Source organism: Brachyhypopomus gauderio, chromosome 19, assembly GCF_052324685.1.
Source record: "Brachyhypopomus gauderio isolate BG-103 chromosome 19, BGAUD_0.2, whole genome shotgun sequence".
Lineage (NCBI taxonomy): Eukaryota > Metazoa > Chordata > Actinopteri > Gymnotiformes > Hypopomidae > Brachyhypopomus > Brachyhypopomus gauderio.
Window position 1 is genome coordinate 1,687,721 of NC_135229.1, and position 23,061 is coordinate 1,710,781.

At 47.5% G+C, this 23,061-nt stretch overlaps 1 long non-coding RNA gene across 1 annotated transcript in view; it reads left to right on the top strand.

Moving 5' to 3' along the window:
* Positions 1-214: 214 nt before the first annotated feature.
* The window catches only part of LOC143483078 (uncharacterized), a 60,888-nt gene continuing 38,041 nt past the window's right edge, over positions 215-23,061 (top strand). Inside the window, exons 1-2 of the long non-coding RNA XR_013122380.1 lie at positions 215-312; positions 1,004-1,084. This is a non-coding gene — a long non-coding RNA (uncharacterized LOC143483078). The remainder of the gene's footprint in view (positions 313-1,003; positions 1,085-23,061) is intronic.

Consider the following 23,061-nt stretch of genomic DNA (forward strand, 5'->3'; position numbering starts at 1 on the left):
TGACAGCGTCGCGACTGGCGCAAAGATCCGCGCAGCAAAAATGACACAATCGCCTTAGCTCCGCCCATGCGCTGTGGCTCCGCCCATGCGCGGTGGCTCCGCCCATACGGGTTGGCCCCGCCCATGCGCGTTGGCCCCGCGCGTGGTCGCGTCGCGAGGTCGTGCACCTGAAGTTAATCACTTGTGCGGCGCTTCCAAGGTCCGTTTTGCCGGAGTGAAAGTAAATTCAGGATGAAGCGCTATCTCTGTCTCCCTAAAGAGGGTGAAATATCACCTTCAAATATTCACCTTCGAACTTGAAGAAACATCAATGTAAGTTATAAATAACGCACAGAAGACAGTTAGGTTATCTTCGCTAACTAACCTAATTATGTTCATGACTGCTGCAGTATTAACATTAGCGGGCGATCATAAAGGCGATGTCACGTTGAGTTGTGTTTTTAGTAACAGTAATCTGTGTCTCTTTTCATGCTGACTAATCATGTGTCCATTATTATAGTGTATTGTATTTATAGGGGGTATTTATTGAGGGTAAACGCAGGGCAGTAGGTTCACCCTTGGAACCCGACGGACGGATTTTACGTCCAAAATACACCTCGTTTTCTCAGATTAATTAACGTCAAACCTACGAGGTAGCGGAACAGGTTATCTGTTTGTGTACGAAGTGTTAAGCCCAGTTTTTAAAGTTGCTACTTGTTTGTACATACAGAACACTTGTGTTTGTCTTTGACAGCTTTGATTTGTAAGTGATATATAGAAAATGTGATGATCAAACTTTGACTGCTTTTTTAAATTAATACATAACACAATACTTTTTACTTTCAGAAGTTGTGATACTTAAGTACAAAAACTGCTGAATACTTCTGTACTTTCACTTAAGTAAAGTTTTTAAAGAACACTTTAACTTCTGCTGAAGTCACTTTTTTGATAGTACTTGTACTTTTACTCAAGTATGGGTCTCTAATACTTTATACATGTCTGGTCTCATGTTTGCGTGATGTAGAAGCACTGCTGTAGGCCAGAGGTCTTCCTCCTCCTGTAGGCCAGAGGTCTTCCTCCTCCACGCTCACGTGTCCATCTCCAGGTACGTGTCATCTCCTCTTCCCTCCGCCCACCGGCACACGTGTGCTGGGTTTCAGTGTGAGCTGGACAGGTCAGCAGAGCTCTGCTTTAAGGAGCTTTGTACCACTGCTATAAAGGCACAGCATGGCAGGTATAATTACTCCTGGAGCCGACTGTGTTTGCCTGCTTATCACGGGCTGCAGGACGAGTCCCGGTCCTTTTGCTGTTGGCCAGAGACAGGGACGGAGAAAGGGAGGGGCTAGAAGTGTCTTCTGAGAGAAAGACTTCCCCAGAGGGGGGCGCTGGTGAGCTCTCACATATCGGCATCAGACAGATGTCACCCCACAAGAGGCCAGCACCCACAGGGGTGAGAACGAGAGGAGAGAGGGAGGGAGAGAAATGAAAGATGAGAGCCAGGATACAAGGGCTTTCCAACAAAATGACAACCAAGCAGGCCGTTTCTCACTAACCTTCTGAACCTGCTCTGGTGGTATGTTCCCCAGCCTGGAGATCACCACCGCCCCCCCGTCCTCCCTCATGTGGGTGTCCTTATCAGCAGGACGTGGCCCACTAGCGCCCCACGGCTCTGACGTGTCTGCTGATATGTGAGACCCCGCAGCTCAGGAGCGGGGCTAAACCCGCTTGTGTAATTTAGATGGAAATAAATAGGATTCTGAATGTTAAAACAACGGCGTTGATAGCTGGAAACGCAGCTGAGATGCTAAACAGGCCTCGGCTGGAGCTCGGTGGTGCGTCCTTAGTGCACCAGTATGTTGGGTGTGGTACCAGTTTAATTCACACACGACCCTCGTAGCTGGGAAATCGAATGCTGGGATGATGTTGGTCATGGAAAGGTGGAGATAAAGTGGCTTATTGGTAGTGGAGCCCTGCCCCGCCCACAGCCCCGCCCACAGCCCCGCCCCTCTGCCTGCAGGTTTGGTCGCTGCTGTTTGAAGGTGTCAGATTCGGCTGTAAAGTCTCCAGGTTTAGTAGTGGGTTAATCTGTCTTTACCCACCGATGGATCGCAGTCCTGAAACTCATCACTTATTGATGAAGAAGCTCGCCAGCCTGTTAAGACCCCCCCAGTCCTCCATAATGATGCTCCAGTCACACACACATCAATTATTCACACTAGATCCATCAATTATTGACGACATGTCACCAAGAATTGAAATCTCTCATGAAAGTGTAATACGTATTAATGTGCATTGCTATGAAAGATTGTGATTATACACCTTGTGTACTGTAGGAGTGTGTATTAATGGTGTCACGGTCAGTTAAATATAAATAGCAAAGCTTGTTTTCACTCAACATGTTACAGGATAAGGCACTGAAGTCTTTGCCTTATAGTGATTCAAGCACTTCGTTTAGTGGTGTTATCTCAAATGAACATTTCTCAGCTTAGTTTGACAAACGGCCAAGTGCCCCCTGGAGTTATCCTCAGCAGCGTAAGGGGTGTTAGCCAGACTACCAACCTTAGCATCATTCTCTCTCTCTCTCTCTCTCTCGCTTTCTCTTTCCTTCTTTCAACATTTCTGCCTGTCGTTTGTGTTTTTGTAGTGTCAGTTACTTTCCGATGCCGGTTTAAAGTTAATTAGCAGGCTGGCGTATGTAGTGCCCCGCTCCTGTGTCATGCCGTGACGGTAAACAAAGAAAAAAAATCTCCTCTTGACTCCCACTGATCTGAGAAAGAACAACAACGGAAAAAAATGAGCAGGATGGATTTTAGGTCTTAATTAGTCACACGTTTCTCTGTCCTCGGAGTGACCCTCACAGTCAAAGCACAAAACCTGCATTTATGCATTTAATTAAAAAGATGCTAATTACACAGCCGCGCGCACACTCACTCACACAGTTTCATACTGTAGCTTTGTTCTTCAGACCTGCTGAGTGTTGAATGGGGAAGTGACACGTTTGTCCGGTGTGTAATAAGAAACACATGCTGTCCTCTCAACCAGATCACTCCTCTCTCTCTAGAGGGAGGGCAGGGGGAGGGGGGTGAGTGGGGAGTGTGTAATTTAGTGAGAGGGGAGTGAGAAAAGAGTGAGTGGGAGTGTGGGGGGAGTGAGGGGAGTAGGGGAGTGAAAGGGGTGTGTGAGGGGTGTGAGAAGGGAGAGGGGGGTGTGAGGGGTGGGAGTGGGGAGTGAGAGGGGTGTAGGAGTGAAAGGGGTGTAGGGGGGAGTGTGAGGGGAGTGTGAGGGGAGTGAGTGGGGTGTAGGAGTGTGAGGGGAGTGTGAGGGGAGTGAGTGGGGTGTGGGAGTGTGAGGGTTGTGTGAGGGGTGGGGGTGTGTGAGGGGTGGGGGAGTGTGAGGGGTGTGTGAGGTGTGTGGGGGAGTGTGAGGGGTGTAGGAGTGAGTGGGGAGTGAGAGGGGAGTGTGTGTGTATGTTGCACATCCGCTCTCATTGTCCTTGTTTACTTTGTCATTGTAAAGCATTCTGGGAAATACAGAACCTCAATTAGCCCAAACAGACGTGTGTTTCATGGCCAGTCTGATTGTTTGCTGTAAATGACTTTGCTGTGTTATTAGGGGGGCGTGTATATTCTTTGCCAACTGTAGATGGAGGTCTTTGATACAACTTACCAAGGGATTTTCACTTGGAGCTTTTGGTCCTTAGATAAGTGCGAGATGCTAAGACTGATTCTTTCACATAAAAATTAAAATAATCTATTGTAATCTACTGTAATAGTTTAAATATACAAGTGATCACTTCTTGCCACTAGAAGTAATCATTAAATGACTGTGGTGTGTGTATTGGAGGGTGCAGTAGTTGAGCGTTACGTTGGGTTATAGACCAGGGAGAGTCTGTAGAGTTTAAACCACTGTGTATGCATAAATATTTGAACAGAGTTTATGGAATAATTAGTGTGGTACTATTTGTTAGATTATCTGGTTTGGCATGAACATTCTGCGTGTTTTATTTTCTAGTTACAGTGACCTGTAACTGTAGCTCAGTATCCAGCATTAGGTTGTGTACAGTTAACTATAATTATGTCTCTTAATGGTGCAACGTAACGAAAATTATAGTTTTCCAGCATCATAAAAACTTGTTTACTAATACACAAACACACTTATGCTAAAGTCTGGCTCTGTGCATAATTACATTAGTTTCATCTCTCTGGTTTCAAACATGTTTAATTATAATCTTGCGTTTTTGAACACAATGTAGAAAAACACAAGTGGTGAGAAACAGACCTACACACACACACACACACGCGCACACACTGTTTACACTTACCTTTATCTCTCTCTCTCTCTCTTGTTTCTTCCAACTATAATTAAGTGTGTATCATTTTATAATGAAGAATGTAAGTGTGTACCTCTATAATACGTGTTTGCTTGCCCACACTGACTGTGAGGAAGTGAATCATGTCAACCTCCTCAGACTGACAGGAGCGTCTGAAGAGGATTGTGGGTAAATAAGGCTCTGGGTCCTCTTAGTTCTACAGCCTTATCGCCATGGTGACAAATATATCAGGCATATCAACACCGTGCCCAATTAGCCCGCCTGAACGCCAGCGGCAGTGAAGTGGGTCGTTCAGGCGTCTGTGTGGTGCTCTGCGTTCTTCAGACCGACACGGGGGACGGAATATGCCGGAACTCGGGATCCTAGAGGGATTAACAGCCAGGCCAGATTAATTGGTCATGTATACAACTGTAGAGTATAATACCATGTTTTTCTTCACTTAAGTTCTGGGGTCAAAGCACGTGGTCTGTCAGGAGTTACACAGATGTTCAGAGGGTTTTTGGTGGAGAGTGGATGTTTATGCTACGGTCTGTCTGTAGCGTAGACTCCACCCGAGAGTGACCCCGATCTCCAGCAGGGCCTCGTACACCCACACCAATTCAACACCCACCATCACAATACGACTGTCTCCAAAACCACACCATTTATTCATTCATCTTTTACACCACCCGAACCAGTTCACGGGAGTGTGTTTTGATCTGGGGGGGGGGGGGGGTCGTCTATCTCTGGGGCTCAGCCTGAAGGTTGGGAATGTGTCCATGACAGAACAACACACTCCTCCACCCCTCCTCCATTATAGCCCTTTTTAGGCAGCATCAGCCGCTGGTCTGATCGTCATAACTCTCCTCCTTTATCTCCTGTAGAACAGTTACTCTATACAGGGCGTGTAATGCCACGTCCAACCTGTAGGGGAGCTAGAGGCTATGCTAACTCTGCCAGGTACATGTAAGGAAGTGTTGGGAGTCCGGCCTCTTCTACCTGCTTGTTTGTCCATTGTCTCCCGCACAGGGACTGCAGGCGTGTGTCAGTAAACTGGTGATGATCCTGTAGATCTAGCGTGGACTCGGCCCGGCGTGTACCCACCCGTCCTGTAAGCTCTCCGGCTCTGGCTATGAAGGGACGTCGGCTGCTGCTCGTGGCTTTCATCTGTGTGCAGGGGGACATGTTTATATTTTTATATGCCACTGTCAATTTCACTGCTAAGGACTTCAGTCTAAGAAAGAAGTTGCTCAAAGGCCAGTCTTAAAGGCCAGTCTTAAAGGCCAGTCTTAAAGGCCAGTCTTAAAGGCCAGTCTTAAAGGCCAGTCTTAAAGGCCAGTCTTAAAGGCCAGTCTTATCCAGTCTTAAAGGCCAGTCTTATCCAGTCTTTTCCAGTCTTAAAGGCCAGTCTTTTCAGGTCTTGAAGGCCAGTCTTATTCTGCACACATATCTATAATTTGGTAGGTGCAGGGTACAAATCTTACATATTTCTGTGTGACATGACCGTTGGTGTTTGCAGTTTGTGATGTTGGTCTTTGTGATGTTGGTGTTGTTGGTGTTTGTGATGTTGGTGTTTGCAGTTTGTGATGTGAATGTTTGTGTTTCTGGCATCAGTCGGGGTTTTTTTCTTCTTCAAATCTTTTCATGAGAACCAAGGTAGTGGAAATGGCAGGAAAGCATGGGGTGATGAAACTGAATAAATCTGAATAAATCAAACATTAGACATGTAAAATGAGCCCAAACTCAGTGGTATACTCCGTATATGTTCGGCTATGTTCTTGGCATACATTCTAGTTCATAGAAAGATGAAATGATGGAATGACTGCTTTAATCATGATGTGGGGGTGGGCGGGGGGGGGGGGGGCTGCTTTTCAACTAATGAACAGATCAGGAACTCTCTCTGATAGTGCACGCTCTAGCACAGCCTCAAGGACGTGGATCACAGTTCATAGATGAAGTCACTGGCAGCCTGGCTGTTTGTCCTGGACATGTTTGTCCAGATGGGATCAAACTAAATGCCTCAAAATGTCTTGGGTGTAGAGTTGGATTACAAAGTACCAACATGTGCTCTAGCACTCGGTATGCAGAAGGCGGACGCTGTCAGCAACATTTTTTCTCTCTTTACTAAATATTCTGGCAACAGTTTTTATATAAAAGGACGCAGGACCAGCATAAAACAAGAAGAATAAACCCTGTAGCCCATTGTCTAAAATGGAGCACACCTGGGTGGTGAGGGACCCAGCCCCTGGGGCTGCTGGGAAATGTAGTACTTTACTCATGTCCACTATGCTCAAGCAGCACTGTCCTCACCTCCAGTACAGTACTACAAAGACTACAGTGCAGTTTGTAATGTAATGTTCATGACGGGCAAAGACGGTCGACTTTCGTGAAACCAAAACAAACCTAAAAGAAGCAGAAATTCAAGGCTGCGTAATATCTGGACGGGCCTCTGGTTGAGTAGTAGCTGGTGTCCTGGTGCAGCACAGGTGTCAGTCATCACCTGCAAAGAATTTGCATGTAAGTTTTGAACATAACCATTTTATTTAAAATTATGGTAATTTGTTCAGTTTATATGAGGTCTGATTCTCCGGCGGACACCGTAGGTGTTAATTTAGTGAATTAATTGAATTAATGTGGACTCTTTACTGTGTTGAACCTGTGTGTGTGCTTGTGTGCATGTGTCGGGTTGTCTGCGTGTGTATATCTGTGTCTGCGTGTGTGTGTCTGTGTATGGATAAGTGGACTACTGACTTGTGAAAGAGATCGATGTGTCATTTGTGTACGATAGTGTGTGAGTCTGTGTAATTGCTCAGAAAAGGAGATTTCATTGTCATGACATCAGCAGCATAGCACAGAGAGCCTGAGCGTTCGCCTCCGCACACGGTACGACTCCCAGCCTCCACGCTTCCTCCCCTGATCTCCGCCACGAACACCTCCAGTCTGGCCCGGCCCGGTCCGGTCCCCTACGTCACCCTGTTCCCTGACTGCATGGGGATTCTCCCATAGCCTCAGGATTACAATGGATCAAAACAACTCTCTCCTCTGTGCTGAGGAGTCAGATGAGACCACCGCCTGACTGACGGGCAGTGTGTCGAGACGCTTGTTGAGAATTCATTATTTTATCAATCACACATAGATGTGTGTTCTGTGTGCTCACCAAAGTCATTACAGCATGTTTGACTGGAGTGCTTCATGGAAAAAAGAGTTCAGATCCTACAGACAGAAACAGACACTCCCTGTGTATGTGTATGTGCGTGTGTATGTGCATGTGTGTGTGTGTGTGTGTGTGTGTGCGCAGTTCAAGGTCCCAGTGCTGGATCAGCACTGATGCACACAGCACTGATGCACACAGCACTGATGCACACAGCACTGATGCACACAGCACTGATGCACACAGCACTGATGCACACAGCACTGATCAAGTTTGTGTTGTCCAGTTAAATTACCTGGTTGGGACTTACAATTGCTAAAACTGGAGGCTATTGTATGTGTTCCTCGTGTTTTGGCCGTGTGGGGAACCACACTGAGTTAAGCAGCTTATCCCCCCCTCACCCCCCCTCACCCCCCCCTCCCTGTGGAGAATCTGTTCTTTTTTTTTCTTTGTTTGTTTCCACATATTTAATATTTATATATTTTATTTAGTGTTTTTATAATTGAATTCAATTGGTTACTGTGTTCCATAATGCGTTATAGTATTAAATTAAATCTCAACAAAGACTTTCCTATTTGTGCACATAATCCTTACAAGCAGATCTTTACAGATCTTTTATTAATACCGTTTTAAGAACGAGTCGTTCAGTAATCGCCCCCCAGACGTCTCCTGGTGATCAGACCTTCCTTTAATGGCCGTCTGAAAGCCTTCTTTATGTTGGATGGCCATTTAAGCGTTTTAGAGATTACCAACTGAACACAACTCTGTAATGATTATCTATTTATAGAAAACACGTACAACGTCAGCTGTTTATGTAGCTGGTATTAAAAGATGAGGTTTCAGACTCTGTGGTAATGAAGTGAGCTCTAGGTTAGTGTGAGATCAGTGTGAGACACTGTTGTCTCTGAGATCTCTGCGTCCACACCCCAAAGATGAGGAAAAGGGGCGTGGCTTAGTTCAAACGGCAGCTGATTGGTGTGATAAGATGAGTCATCTCCTGTAGCCCCGCCCCTCCCTCAGCACCATCCCCTATGAGACCAACATGGCTGCCTGGTGGGACGTCACGTGTTTCCACGATGAATCTCAATTCTGCTGCTTAGTACTGAAATGCCTGAAGGGCAGAAGCACTTTATAAGTGATGTAACACACACACACACACACACACACACACACACACACACAGTGTGACGTCTCTTCTGCTCCGTGTTGATTTTCGTCCCACCACCTAAATTACACGCTGCTCTGACAAGGCCATTTTTTTAGCAGCTGGGATAAATAAATACGTTTAGAAAATGTCGCATTTAGCTTCAGTTTTTTGGCAACGTGCACTTTCGTGCCTGTCGGTAACACAGAGAAATTACAGCTCTTTGAAGGACTGTAAAGGTTTGAGCGGTGTGTGTGTGTGCGTGTGTAAACACATACGTGGGTGTGTGAGAAACATTTAAGTGTGATGACTGACCGGCATTTGCCTGTGTTGTGTGTGTGTGTGTGTGTGTGTGTGTGTGTGTGTGTGCGCGCAGTGTGGATTGTCTGCAGTACTTTCAGCGACCTCTGTTTGTGTGTGTCTCTTCATTGTGAATGTCATGGTTTAAACATTTAATGTTTTTCACACTCTGCGCTAGAAATACTCTGCAGCCATTTCCCACAATGCCTTGTTTCGTGGCAGCGTCCGTAATGTTGACGGGCATACCCTCCATGACAACGGGAGGAGGGGACTGGCTATCGCCACGGGCCTTTACAGCTGGTCACCGTCAGTAGGGTCAGGAAGAGGCTGCGTGGACTATACAGCTGTGTGTGTGTGTGTGTGTGTGTGTGTTTGTGTGTGTGTTATGGAGAACTCTACTAGGTTGAGCTGATACGTGTGTGTGTGTGTGTGTGTGTGTGTGTGTGTGTGTGTGTGTGTGTGTGTGTTATGGAGAACTCTACTAGGTTGAGCTGATACGTGTGTGTGTGTGTGTGTGTGTGTGTGTGTGTGTGTGTGTGTGTGTGTATATATGTGTGTGTGTGTGTATATGTGTGTGTGTGTGTGTGTGTGATGGAGGACTAATAGGTTGAGCTGATACAGCATAAAGAAATGTTCTTCCATTTACAGGGATGGACTCTCTCTCTCTCTCTCTCTCTCTCTCTCCCCCCTCTCTGTCCCTCTTTCTTCCTCTCTCTCTCTCTCTCTCTCTCTCTCCTCCCCCCCTCTCTGTCCCTCTTTCTTCCTCTCTCTCTCTCTCTCTCTCTCTCCCCCCCCTCTCTGTCCCTCTTTCTTCCTCTCTCTCTCTCTCTCTCTCCTCCCCCCCCTCTCTGTCCCTCTTTCTTCCTCTCTCTCTCACTCTTTCCCTCTCTCTCCCTCTCCCTCCTGCTCTCCTCCTCTCTATCTCTTATTCTCTCTGTCTGTCTCTTCCTTTCTGCCATCCTGATGGAAGTGGGCGTGGCCTACTACACTACACCAGATCTCACGTGCTCAGTCTGTGGCACTCGTGCCTTAACGCAGCGCTGGTGAAACGGCACACACGTGAGTGTGCGCGCGGTTCACGTGGGTGTGCGCGCGGTTCACGTGGGTGTGCGCGCGGTTCACGTGGGTGTGCGCGCGGTTCACGTGGGTGTGCGCGCGGTTCACGTGACGCTAGCAGCCTCAGTTCAGTTGAGTATAACTGATGGATTTCTCCAGGTGCTCAGGCACAGCTTGAAGAGTCGGACCTGACTCCGTGGGCCCAGGGACCGCTCCATGGGATCCGAGCTCTGGGCGTCGGGCCGGCCTGCACCCGCCAACAGACACTGGCCACTGCTGTGTCTGTGGTCCAGTATGGTGCTGGAAAGCATGAATAAATCATTTCAGGTTCTCAGCCATGAAATGGAGTGTAAATGAGGAAATGTGTGTGTTCGGTGATAATTAAACACACACACGCACACACACACACACACACACACACACACACACACACACACACACACACACACACACACACACACACACACACACACACCCCCAAGACTCTTGCTGATGCCTGCAGGTCCAGGTCTCTCTCTCTCTCTCTCTCTCTCTTTGCTCTCTCTCTCTCTCTCTCTCTCTCTCTCTCTCTCTCTCTTTGTTTCTTTTTTTTTTTGTTTCTAGCCATGTTCATTTTTTCTAAAAATATTTATTTTTTTTATTTTTCAATCCATTTGTAATCTGTTCATGTGAAGGGGTCACGATTACAGGGAACGTGTAGCTGACGGTCGACGTGCGGAGTTCTGAGCTCTGGGTAGCCCACATCGATTACAGTCGCCCTTTCCTGAGAGGAGAGAGAGGAGTTCCTGGGTCTGTGCTTGGTTTTGGCAACTGGTTGCTTTGCCTCCTTGACACTGAAGAGGAATGGACATTTTCTTTTTAAAGGCCAATAGCGTTTAAACTTAAAATGGCTTTCTAATTCAAAATGGGCTTTAGTAAGCACAATGTTCTCGTTATGCCATCGTCTGATAATTCAGTGAAATCTAATTTGATTTGGTTAGCGACGTTGGTCTGTGGTGTTTGAGGTTGGAGGATTAATTAGGCTCAGATCCACCTGATGGAGATGCTGGGTTTCTGGCCTTAGAGGGCCTTCATGTTCTTACCAGGGGATTTGAGATGGGTTGAGAATGTGAAGATCTTGTATGAATACGTATGATCAGCCTAAACCCTTGTGTCTCTCACACACTCGTACGTCTCACGCTCTCTGTTTTTAACTGTCCTGGTTTAGGACACAGTTCATTCTCCGTGTAGTCTGGGTGCACAGAAGACGTCTCCACTTTGGTGATGTAGATATCCAGTTAATGTCCTTCTACAGCAGATTGTAGAGATGTTCTCCAACCAGAATTAAAAAGCAGAGAAACTTTAAGTTGTGTTGGTTTATTTATTTGCTGTGCTTACATCCTGTGACTGTGGGGATCTTTTAAGTGAAGCTAGTGAGCGTTGACAGACGGTTCTCTTGTGGCACGTCCTACGTTCTCTCTACCTACGGGACATCAGAGTCGTCCCCCGCGAGATGTCTCCGGGACCTCGGTCCTTACCCAGAGGCATCCCACAATTCTGCATTATGCATCACAGCGCAGGGAGAGGATTATGGGTAGTCCCTCGGGAGCACACCTTTCAGATGTTTATCATATGTTCACGTTTTAAACGAGCTGCTGGGTGCTGATTGGTGCGCGCTGTAGCACGTCGTCTCCAGCACGGGGAGCGCGATCGTGAGCTGGGTGTCTTACAACTTCATCCCTAATAGGGGAAAATAACAGAGAGAAAGCGTCACGGCTGTTCCGTCAGACTTATCTACCGAGAGTGTCATACACGCTTGCCATGAACAATAGAACCGTGGCCAAAAATATTTGAAATGAGATTCTTGAGTGTTGAAACTGCAGCATCTAATGGAACATGGGTGAGGATTAGCGCGCACGATTTTCACCAAAATGATTTGGTTCACATGAATGCTTCGATTCATCAAAACACCCACAGGGCGCTTGAAAGGAAAGGCGTTCTCAAATCGGGATCGGTCGGACTGCTTATAACCTGGGATTTAGCAAAACAAGATTTGAGTGTTTGAATTTCCCTTCTACGGAAACAGCGTGTTAGAACCCTGCGGACCGCTAATGCAGACGTCTGTAAACAACGGCTTGTGTCTCTGCCTCACACATCCATTCTCCATGCGGTCGTGTGGTTTGCATAATGGTATCACAAAGTATTCGAAGAGCATCGGGTATTAAAGTAGGAAATTGTTTGCTTAGACTTTTTGTAGACCTACATACACGTTAATGGATGACCAGTCGTAAGGTGAATTAGGTTAAATCATTGTCTAGCGAATGCCTCAGTAAAACCAGGCCTGTTTGACGATTCCTCTCTAGAAACACTTGAGCCTTGCTAAGAGGGAAAGACCAAAAGGTTTGGATAGATATTTAAACTGCATTAAGTGGCAACTAAAGCCTGATCTTAGCAGCAGATGACCTGTCTGGCTGGACAGATGTTCTAGACTCTGTCCAGGATCCTGACTTGTTTTATCATCACGGGCCCGAGCCATCAACGGTTGTGAAATATTGCCTATGTGGTAAAATCTGAATTTCTGATTTGTCAGAAAAATGTGGCATTTGCGCCATTTGAGTCATCGCCTGTAGGCGCCCCCCCCCCCCCCCCCCCCCCGTCTCCTCGCCTGTCTGCAGAGACGCTGTACAGCATGCAAAGTACAAAACAAACAATGTTAGGAGCTCAGAAACCTCTTAGCGATGGTGAATTTAAATAAGGAGCGCATAGGAGATTGCTATATACAAGAGAATAAAAAGGCCCAGTTAAATGAGTGGTTGGTGTGTCGCTGGAAGACAGCTCTCTTTTGTGAGGGCCCTGTTAAAGCTTTCTGCTGGCCTGCCTGGTTTAAGCTATGATTTAAAATCTCCCTGACATGAGTTCATTTTCAGAGACAAAGAGACCTTAATTACAGAGGATGTCCACTGTCAGGACTCGCTCAGAGGCTTTGTGAAGGAAACAAAAGAGTTTAGGCAGAGTTGAGAGCTTGCAGAACAACACGGCGCAGAGACAGACTACTTTAAAGGGCAACTGTCTCTCTTTTACACGCTCGCGCTCTCTCTCTCTCTCTCTCTCTGTCTGTGTGTATATATCATTTTTTATTCTCACTGTCTCCCCATCTGTATATATCTCTACCCCCTCTTTCTCCATCTCTCCCTCTGAATCTAACCCTAATAACATGATGTGAAACAGATATAAACAGTGGAGATGGTCTTATCAACAAAGGTCGACATTGTTGGTGATCTGTTGGAATGCCACGCACCGTTGGCTTTCACACACTGGTTCAGGATAAAGGAGCACTAATCCGGACTCCACCCAAACCCTATCCACACACACACACACACACACACACACACACACACACACACACACTAGCGTGCTATAGGATGCTGTAATCTAGACGGCTCCACCTAAACCCTGTCCGCGCGCGCACACACACACACACACACACACACACTAGCGTGCTATAGGACGCTGTAATCCGGACTGCTCCACCCAAACCCTATGCATACATACACCAGTGTGCTTTTCAACTTTTCCCAACGTTACATGATTAAAGGAGCAGGAGAAACTCTGATCTTACTCAGTGTCAGATCTCACAACAAGCTCACACATTATTTCAACCAGATAACACAGATAGCCTTTGCCAGATCTAATGAAAAGGGTGTGTGTGTGTGGGTGTGTGTGTGTGTGTGCTATTCCAAGGGTTACAAATCTGGTATCTTCTCAGACAATGAGCAAACTCTTAACCAGAGAAGCGTTCCAAGCTGGTCTCTCGTATTCCATATGGAACGCCGGCTGGATTAGTATCACAACTCCGTTCCTGGAAACACTGAGAGGATCTATTTGCTGTTCGAGTGTTTCACAGTGACACTTTTCCAGTATTACTGTGGGGGCGGTGCTGGCCAGGCTGGGGAGTCTGTGTTCTCAGAGACAGAGAGTCGGTATGAGCACACGCTTATCTCCACTCGGACTGTGAGCCGCTGATGAGACGTCAGGGTGGTCTGATTGAGATGATGGTGAGACGATGGTGTGACTTCCAGAGGGGAAGGAGCCTTGTTAAAGACTTTTGTTTACAACCTTTCATTCAAATTAATTCATTTACTGATATCGGTCCGAAGTGGGCCTGAAATCAGAAGTGAGAGAGATGGAGAAATGGAGAGATAGAGAGACTGAGACAGAGAGAAAGTGAGGGGGGGAGAGAGACAGTGAGAGGGTCATGGTGTTTAGAGATTGTGAGCACTTTCCTGCTTTACCTTCTCATGTATATGTGTATCCGTCCTTTTCCTGTACAGACGCCCTTCATACACGTGTAGTCTAGAGTGATGTTTACTGCTGACAGGATCGTCGAACACACGTGTAGTCTAGACTGACGTGTACTGCTGACAGGAGTGTCACCTGGTTGAACTCACAGAATGAATCTACCTGCTGACTCTAATTAGAAGCTCAGGGACACGAACAAAATCTGGAGAGCATTTTACTTCCTGAATGTGAACTGTCCAACTGTGTGAGTGTGTCCCACTGTGTGTGTGTGTGTGTGTGTGTGTGTGTGTGTGTGTGTGTGTGTGTGTGTGTGTGTGTGTGTGTGTGTGTGTGTGTGTGTGTGTGTGTGTGTGTGTGTGTGTGTGTGTGTGTGTGTGTGTGTGTGTGTGTGTGTGTGTGTGTGTGTGTGTGTGTGTGTGTGTGTGTGTGTGAGTCCGCCTGGAGATCCAAAGGAACTCAGAGATCTGCTGGTTCATACCAGATGTTTGCCTCAGAAGCTCCACCCTGTACTGCAACTCGCAGCGTCGTCTTTTAAAAGATATTTGCATTTATGAGTCTGGAGCTGCAGGATGGTGTGTGTGTGTGTGTGTGTGTGTGTGTGTGTGAGATGGGGGGGGGGAGGAGTGGTCCTCAGCTGCTGAACTTGCTCCACAATCTCAATCATTTTCCAGATTTAACCCTCCACCCCCCCCTACCTCTCTCTATCCCTCTCTCTCCCTCTTTCTCTCTCGCTCTCTCTCTCTCTCTCTCTCTCTCTCTCTCTCTCTCTCTCTCTCTCTCTCTCTCTCTCCCCCTTTCACTCCAAGTTGCTATTTTTACACTCTTCCCCCTCAAATATCTGGACAACATGGCTGAAATGCTGCAGAACCCGGTAAGAGCGGCACGGCGTGGAGGAGAAAAGCCCTGTGTGTGTTCCTCACACTCTCTGCTCCCCTTATCTGCTGGGCGCTGATCCACAACACTGTGAAAGTGCTGCAGCAAACGTTCCGCTCCTGCCAGAGGAATCGGTGCCGAGGTTCTGATCCAGTGACCCACCGTGTCCCTGGACGCGTACGGGCCTGGCCACAGAACACCAGCCTGTGTTCAGACTCCGTAGTGTGTTCTCCTGTGTTCCTGTCATCTTTATCATTGGATGGAGGGATGGATGGAGGAGTGGATGGGTGGGTAGATAGGTGGATGGATGGATAGATGGATGCTGTGGTGCATTATCAGTCTGAGTGACACCTCCGTGGATGATGGTACCTGTCACCCCAATCAAGACACACATGCACCCGACACCCGTGACGGGACCAGTAAGCCCAGTGGAGTGAAAGGGCTTTGAAGACTTTATCCTAGTGTGACACTGTCAGGCTGTTCATTACGGAGACATGAAATGGAATACCCTCTTACCCCCCGCTGTTACCCCCCCCCCCCCCCCCCCCCCCCCCCCCCCCACACACACACACACACACCCAGGCAGCCGCTCTGCTCCACGGGTAAACCCCTGTGCAGGGGGCTTGTTCCCCTGCTCCTGGGGGGGTCGACACGCCCACGCTGATGTACGTGCCACACTCCTGCTCTGGTGCTGATGACTTTGGCTTTGCTAGAAATGACGTTTCATCTTTTCTCCAGCACCCGAGGCTCACAGATCTGAGGTGTGTGTGTGTGTGTGTGTGTGTGTGTGTGTGTGTGTGTCGTCATTAAAAATATGGGGTACGCCTGTGTGTATTGCCTCCTTCACGGGGACGTAATGTTTTGACACTGATGGGAAAACACGACGCTTCTGATGTCTGCCAGTCTTTTTCCTTTTTTTTAAACGCAAGTCTCTGTAAAGCAACTGAAAGGTTAAGGGGAGGTTATGGGGAGGTTATGGGGAGGTTATGGGGTGGAGACTAGGGCCTGTTAGGTGCTGAACTGCAATATACTGCAACCGATAATCAGGACAGGCCATGTGTTGGCAGTATTAGTCTATTACCTGGTGCCTCTGGCTAAAGAGACATCAGTCTGTGTGCTGCTTCTCCTGGTCCAGAGACCTTCTGTCCCTCCTCTCTCTCTACTACCACTGTGGTGTCTCCTCTCTCTCTACCTCTGTCTTTCTTTCTCTCTCCCCTCTCTCTCTCTCTCTCTCTCTCTCTCTCTCTCTCTCTCTCTCTCTCTCTCTCTCCCTCTTTCCCCCCTCCTCTCTCTCTACTACCACTGTAGTGTCTCCTTTACTCCTCCTTGTGCATGCTTCCATGTCTGTTTCTCTCTCTCTCTCTCTCTCTCTCTCTCATTCCCTTTTTCTCTGTAACATTTGTTCTAGAGCATGTTTGCTTATCAAATGCTGGAGAGGAGAAGAGGGAGAGGGAGAGAGAGGGAGAGGGAGAGAGAGGGAGAGGGAGAGAGGGAGAGAGAGAGGGAGATGGATGGTGGGAGGAGGCTGTAATGCGTTATCAGCCCTGTATGGACCTCACTCTCAGGACTACTGTGTGCTCTGACTTTAAATGCTTGAGACTGTCTCTCTCTCTCTGTCTGTCTGTCTGTCTGTCTCTCTCTCTCTCTCTCTCTCTCTCTCTCTCCTTTTAGGAACTCACTCTTTACATGTGCTCTAGCTCTGTCTGTATGTTCTTTACACACACACACACACACACACACATTCAAACATATAGTTTATCCTGTCATGGTCTTGGTTTAACGAGATGTGACACTAACACTTCTCCTGTGGAAGATTTGCCTTTTATCAGGTGAGAAAGAAACTTTCTTAATGTCACTCATTCATTTTCTTCTTTTATTTCTCTTTTCATTTAAAATAAATGTATTTACATAATAATGTGAAATTTGTTCCTAATTATTTAATATTTTTTCTCCACACACCCACCACCACCCCCCCCCCCCCCCCCTCTTCGGAGGACTATTGATACTTTATTGTTTATTCATTCCTATATACATATATACAAAGGGAGAAGAAAAAAAATTGTAACAAATCAAATACTTGTATCCACCAATCCAGAGCACACACGCACGCACACACACGCACGCACACACGCACGCACACACACACACACCGCGCGTGCGTTCGTGCACATGTGCGCACACACACACACACATACAAATGATGAGTTTCAAATGCATTTCATTTAAATTTTTATACAGTAGACGTGGTCACAAAGTAGCTTTACATAGTGTAGAGGAAGATTTCTGTGAGAATGCGCACACACACACACACACACACACACACACACAGGAAGAGGGAGGTCTGTGATCTCTCGCACTATACACCCCTCTGCTCCTGAGTGGCTGGAGGTCAGGTTGGGTTGACTGGAGTGAGTGGGTTCTTGAGTGGGTTCCTGACGCCTCGTCGTCTCTCTGAAGAGCCTCCAGAACCCACCAGCCCCTCCTGCGTCTGCCTGTTCAAAGCCCACATAATGGTCCTGAAAATGGGCCGAGTCTCCTCGTGTTGACCCGGCTTCACGACAAAGCTGCCCCCTCTCTCCCTCTCTCTCTCCCTCTCTCCCTCCCTCTCTCCCTCCCTCTCTCTCTCCCTCTCTCTCTCCCTCTCTCTCATTCATGGTAGCTGGTGTGCCTTCTCTGTCGTGCTGGTGTGATATCCATCAACTCTCTACTCAGAGTACTGGCTTGCTGACCTCTTAAACCCAGCCCTGCTGGAGATCTGGGTCCAACCCACCCAGCCCTGCTGGAGATCTGGGTCCAACCCACCCAGCCCTGCTGGAGATCTGGGTCCAGCCCAAATTCAGCCAGCTTGTTCTTCTCCATGCAGAAGTGGAGATATTCTGTGGAGCCAACCATCTACAGTTTAATGAAGTTCCTGCAGAGTTCTCTATTTGACGGCTACGTTCAGCGTGCTAGTGAATCAAGTGTGTGCTGATACGGTTTCACCGCCAGCTGGGATCTCTTGTGTTCTGATGATCCGAAAAAATAAAAGAAAGAAAAATAAATAGATTGCAACTGTCTTGGTTAAATCAGTGCATCCTCGTCTTGTATCTCACGTGTACAGTCGCCATAGAAACACGGGTGTCACTCTGGGTGCACACGTGTCATTTCCACTCGTCCTGTTTCGTGGTTGACACTTCCTCCAACCTCCTGCTCCAGTTTATTGATTTATTTGTGAAGGTCTGCAGGCTGCGTATTCAGATATGTTATCAATGAGGCCCAGAATATTTGCTGACGTACGCCGACGTCCACAGAGTTTGGGGCTGTATCTCCAGTTCTGTGGTGTCCTGGGTGGAGTGTGGCTCTCACGTTCCCCAGCACATCACGCTCAAACATCTGCGCGGATTTGAGCAAACGATAAATGGTCAGCACATGCGGTGCTGTGGGTATATGTGTGTGTTTCACAGAGATAGTGAGGGAGGACGGAAGACATCTTTTAATAGCGTGATGCTTTCTCTCTCTCCCTCCCTCTCTCTCTCCCTCTTTTGTGTTTGACTCTCTGTGTGCATTTATTCAAATGTTGAAACGTGTTTGCAGTTTGTTCAGACTCTTCGGAGCTGTGTGAGAGGGCAACACTTCAACACATCATGGCTATATTTAGTTCCTTGAGCTCGTGGTAATTGCAGGAGACCCGATGGCATGAAAAACATGACCTCAATTAAGCCTGTGCTAGCTAATGGAGTACAGCTCGGAGAGGCTCTCCAGCCCAGCGCTAAAACAAACACCTCCTGATGAGGGTCGTCTCCACAGCTCCTCCTCTTCCTCGCCATCTTCGTCATCCTCATGGACAGGTTTCTGATGCCCCCCCCCCCCCCCTGCAATTCGAAAAATTACACTTGTAATGCAAAATTTTGGAATATCTCTTGTGGGACAGAAAGAGGACTTTAAACATGGATGCTAACGTGTAGCAGCGCTTGTGAGTAATGGCTGACGTCTGGAAGGCTGACTGCTGAAAAAGGCTTGAAGCTCACACTGAACGCTGCATCAGAGTGAACACAGTCAGCTCCTGAACACCACAGGACCCCATATACACCAAACCACGCCTGCTGAATTTAAACACCGTACAGAAAGCGGCGAAACACTGCTGTGTATACAAGATAATTTAATCTTTTAGGCTATTTAAACTCTTAAAGATTAACTCTTATTTTAAAATCTAAGATTTAAACTCAGCAACTCTGAATGTATAGAGCTCTGATTCAGTGAGAGTGAAATCTCTATTGCTGTAGGTCCATTGTGTTTAGTGCAGTTGAGTAAGTTCAACAGAATTCCTTCCGAACCTCCTGGGGACGTAGGATTGATGGGGTTGATATCTGGGGTTTTTTTTTGACAGCTCTGCTGGGTCAGGATGGTCTTGACTGACTGATATTTGACACATGCTGTATGTGATCAGGGGCTTTATAACAATAAGCAGGTCTGTAACAGAAGATAATAACAACTGACACTGAATATTCATTTTACTGTGACTATTTAAGACATCGCATTGTACTTATGTCGTTTTCAGGAGCCCGTATAAGTCAATAATGTGTAATGGTCTGTGATATTTTTAAAGACCCCAATCCCATAACACATATTACCAGAGGAATTATCTACACACCACCAGAAGAGGAGAATTTAGAATTTAGCGCACACTTCTGGTGCCAGTGAGCACGGACCCTGATCTCACCCGCTATGCAAATCACATCCTCCTGACCTCAATACCTTTAGACTCATGCATTAAATATGAGTGTTGTGAATAGCAGAGTGGAAGTGATGGTGAGGAGAGAGAGAGAGAGAGAGAGAGAGAGAGGGCCCCGCCCTGCTGCTGGTGCGAAGCCGTTCGGCCAGGCGTAGCGTCCCACGCCGGACCTAGAGGAGGACAGTTCACCGGCACAGCTCACCAGCTTGGCTAAATTTAAAACGAATGAATGACCAACATAATTCTAAATTAATTTAGTTATTTCTGTGACTTTAAATATATGGGGCTTGCCGTGTGTGTGTGTGTGTGTCATAGTCTCATAGCCTCTTCTGTGTTCATTACTCTACGACCACCATCTCAGTGTGTCGTGCGTTCCTGCTGTCCACCGGCCTCAGGTGCATCTCTTACCAACCAATTAAAAGCCTGCGGAGAGCTGGGAGCTCCATCACAGTGTTCTCCACCTGCAGCAGCTCCATCGTAGTGTTCTACACCTCTACCAGCTCCATCACAGTGTTCTCCACCTGCAGCAGCTCCATCGTAGTGTTCTACACCTCTACCAGCTCCTCCCTCTGTCCCCATGTAGCTTAGCTGCTTACACAGACGCTCTGTCAAATCTACTGCCCAGCCAGAACCAGCGAACCCTGACCTGGTTCTGGAACACACACACACACACACACACACACACACACACACCTGCGATGGGTTCCCCCATGCATCTATGTGGAGGTGAGCAGAGGGACTGATTTAGGCACTGGAACCAAAGTGAGTGGCTGGAGGAGCTGAAGGGGCATTTTTAACTGTCGCACGTTGTTGCCATGAGCAGGTTTTCACAGCAGTGGGGACCATAATGCTTGGCAAACACATAGATACACACATGTACACACACACACACACACACACGTGCAGACATGCACACTGCACGCACATCTCCATATCTGCCCTGCCCCCAACATAAACCAGAGAGAGAGAGAGAGAGAGAGAGAGAGAGAGAGAGAGAGGGGAAAACATCTGAGCCAAGAAAATGAGACAGGTTGAATACCAGAATGAGAGGGAGAGAGAGAAACCATGGGCACTGCACAGAGAAACAGAGAATTATGCAGAGTTGTTGCCTCTGACAATCTGCCCAGTTTTCTTCTTCTTTTCCCCCCTTATTTCTCTCTACCCTCCTCCGTTTGTTACCCCCCCCCCCCCCCCCCGCACGGATTCTTCTGCCCCTCAGCAGACAGAAGGTTTCCTAACAAGCACTCGTCTCCTCAACCAGCCGGTGACTCACAACACACAAACAGACGGCTACCTTCTGCTGAAGTGCCCATGATGTCCTCCACGCAGGCCAGCTGACTGCCCCACCCGGGCCAGGTCATCCGCCCGGTCCAGCCTGCTGACCCCCCCACCTGGGCTAAGCTGCCGTGCCACGACCCCGACCTGCATGATGCTGTGTTGTGTGGGCATGGGGAGACCTTCTGACTGCTGAGGGTGTGACAGGAACTGCATAGTTTGAAACATGGGTGTAGTCCGAGAGGAACTGCAGTACGCGTACACACACACACACAACACACACACAACACACACACTTGACATCAGTCACAAAATATCCCATTTCACCAGGGAATGGTGGATATTGACATCAGAAGCTTCTCACAGGTGAGGTTGGTCACAGGTGAGGTTGGTCACAGGTGAGGTTGGTCACAGGTGAGGTTGGTCACAGGTGAGGTTGCTCACAGGTGAGGTTGCTCACAGGTGAGGATGATGAGGTCTCCGAGGTGAGGTTGGTCACAGGTGAGGTTGGTCACAGGTGAGGTTGGTCACAGGTGAGGTTGGTCACAGGTGAGGTTGGTCAGGTCTCCGAGGTGAGGTTGGTCACAAGTGAGGTTGGTCACAGGTGAGGTTGCTCACAGGTGAGGATGATGAGGTCTCCGAGGTGAGGTTGGTGGATTTTTGGAGGGTGCCACTACCTTTATTGCTGTCATTATATTAAAGTAAGTTCCATCCAGAGAACAGGAAGAGTTATGAATAAGTTAGTATATGAACATTTAGTGATAACGAAATATTGAGAGGCTTGATTTTTGCACAACAAACTCAAGAACTATCCTACAACACCCAGAATGCATTGCTTTGGAATGCTTCCTTATACCATTGTATATATAACTTCCTTGTAGTGTCGCATGTTTGATATTAAGAACTGTGGAATGTTTCCACTGGCAATTTGATCTTTCAATAAACTGACGTTCTCATTCTCTCTGAAAATTGCTAGTTCACCAGGTGTCTTGGGTCTTGTGTGAACAGTAATAAACAACAAAACAACAATTAGATTAAGGAAATGAGAGCCTTTTGCGGAAGCCCCATCTGTGTGAGAGAACACCCGCGGGGTGCCTCCCTAACTCAGGGGTTCCTCCCTGAAGCGGTGTTCATCTCAGGTGAGACCTGGGGAATCACTGTTCTGTCCAGTTTCATGGGTCTCCTGCTCCAACACACCTGATCCACCTCATTAGCTAATTACCCATCTCCGCTCCACTGCGGGAGTGAGTATGGTGAGTCTAAAGGGCATTTGAAATCCCAACAGTGATCCCAGCCGTAATCAAAGCCGTAATCTCAGCGGTTATCAAAGTCGTAATCCCAGCCCTACTCCGGACAGTGCTCATGAGCGATCTTCAAAGAAAAGCAGCATCGTCATCATCATTGTCAAGGTGACTGTGCACCTGTTTCCACATGGGAATCCTGTGATGTGATATAATGTGGTGTGATGTGATGTGATGTAATTCGTAATGTCTGCAATCAAAACAGATGGATTATTAAAGAGAAGTGAAATCGATCCAGTGAAAAAAAGATGTAATAACAATTGCTCAGTCAATCAGCTAATCCTGTTAGCATGTTTACACAGATGACATTATCTAATAAGCCCCGCCCCGCTGCACATGTCGCCTCACCATATCAGTCAGAGAGAAACACGAGTTAGACACGAGTAGAACAATCTTATTATGGCTCTCTGTGACTGTCTTTAATGTGTGGCGGGATTGATTTCCAGTCGAAATGCAGTTCCCTCCACAGCCCAGAGCTTTTGTGTGGGCACGGATGTACCCGCACACCCCTCCACGTCCCCAACAAAGCCGCTCGATAGCCGCTCTGCCCAGCACGCTACAGGAAATCAGTACCACCGACAAGACAACAATGGTTCCCGAGGAACATCTTCAGTAATAACTAAAGTTATGAAGGCTCGTAATGGAAAAAGCAAAAGAATGTTGTACAAAAAACCGAAAGCCAAT